Here is a 2,161-nt window from a genome sequence, read left to right as displayed (position 1 = left end):
GGAGCTCTTTGTGTGCCCCCTCCGCCGGTGGCACCGCACCCCCGTTGTCCCCACATCCCTGTGTCGCCATCGCCCCACAGCCCCGTGACTCCGTGAGGCCGCGTCCCTGTTGTCGCCGTGTCCCTGTGTCCATCCATCCCTGTGTCCCCAAATCCCCGTGTCCCCATAGCACCAAGCCCCTCATCCCCATGTCCCCAAGACCCCAAATCCTCGTGTCCCACATTCCCATATCCTCCCTTCTCTGTATCCCGGTGTCCCCATGTCCCGATGTCCCCACGTCACGTATCACCACGTCCCCGTGTCCCTGGATCCCCACGGCCCCCTGTCCCTGGATCCCCACATTCCCCACGTTCCCCTGTGTCCCCATATTCCCGTATCCCCATGTCCCAACGTCCCCCCAATCCCCATGTCCCCATATTCCCGTGTCCCTCACGTCCCCATGCCCCACGGGGATGTGTCCCCATACCTCTGTGTCCCCATATCTCTGTGTCCCCATATCTCTGTGTCCCCATATTCCCATATTCTCAGATCCGGTGTCCCTCTCCCACGTCCCCACCACCCTGTGCCCCACATCCCCACGTCCCCATGTCCCCATGGCACGTATCCTGACGTGCTATGTCCCCAAGGCCCGTGTCACTAGATCCCATGTCCCTGTGTCCCTGTATCCCATGTCCCTGTGTCCCTGTATCCCCATATCCCTGAGTCCCCGTGTCCCCCATCCCTGTGTCCCACGTCCCCATCCATGTCCCCATGGCACATATCCCCATGTCCTATGTCCCCAAGGCCCCTGTCCTTGTATTCCGATGTCCCTCTGTCCCTCTATTCCGATGTCCCCATTTCCCTGTATTCCCACATCCCCATATCCCCCATCCCAGTGTCCTCTGTGCCCCACATCCCCCATCCCATGTCCCCAGGTCCCACGTCCTCAAAGCCCCTGTCCCTTTATCCCCGTGTCCCCATGTTCCTACGTCCCCATATCCCCCATCCCTGTGTGCCACATCCCCCATCCCCATGTCCCTCTATCCCCGTGTCTCCCCACCCCTCTATTCCAATATCCCCATGTCCCAATATTCCCATGTCCCAATATCCCCATCCCTCTATCCCCATGTCCCCATGTCCCAAAATCCCCATCCCCATGTATCCATGTCCCCAAATCCCCATCCGTCTATTCCAATATCCCCATGTCCCCATGTCCCCGTCTCTCCATCCCCATGTCCCCATGTCCCAAAATCCCCATGTCCCTATATTCCCATGTCCCAATATCCCTGTCCCTCTATCCCCATGTCCCCATGTCCCAAAATCCCCATCCCTCTATCCCCATGTCCCCATGTCCCAATATCCCCATCCCTCTATCCCCATGTCCCTCTATCCCCATGTCCCCATGTCCCCATCTCTCTATCCCAAAATCCCCATCTATCCCAATATCCCCATCCCCATGTCCCCATGTCCTCATCTATCCCAAAATCCCCATCTCTCTATCCCAATATCCTCATCCCTCTATCCCAATATCCCCATGTCCCCACCTCCCCATATCCCCATCCCTCTATCCCCATATCCCTCTATCCCCATGTCTCCACGTCCCCATGTCCCAAAATCCCCATCTCTCTATCCCAATATCCCCATGTCCCCATGTCCCAAAATCCCCATTTCTCTATCCCAATATCCCCATATCCCCATGTCCCAAAATCCCCATTTCTCTATCCCAATATCCCCATATCCCCATGTCCCAAAATCCCCATTTCTCTATCCCAAAATCCCCATCCCTCTACCCCAAAATCCCCATCCCTCTATCCCCATATCTCCATGTCCCCATGTCCCTCTATCCCCATATCCCCATCCCTCTATCCCCATGTCCCTCTATCCCCATGTCCCAATATCCCAATGTCCCAATATCCCCATGTTCCTACGTCCCCATATCCCCCATCCCTGTGTGCCACATCCCCCATCCCCATGTCCCTCTATCCCCGTGTCTCCCCACCCCTCTATTCCAATATCCCCATGTCCCAATATTCCCATGTCCCAATATCCCCATCCCTCTATCCCCATGTCCCTCTATCCCCATGTCCCCCCATCCCACTGTCCCCATTCCCTGTGGATTTTCCCTCTGTCCCAGCACAGGGACAGCGGATGGGGGGGGGGGGGGCGGGCAAACCCCCCCGCC

Source organism: Corvus brachyrhynchos, unplaced genomic scaffold, assembly GCF_000691975.1.
Source record: "Corvus brachyrhynchos isolate BGI_N302 unplaced genomic scaffold, ASM69197v1 scaffold419, whole genome shotgun sequence".
Taxonomy (NCBI): domain Eukaryota; kingdom Metazoa; phylum Chordata; class Aves; order Passeriformes; family Corvidae; genus Corvus; species Corvus brachyrhynchos.
This window is presented reverse-complemented; position numbering follows the sequence as displayed.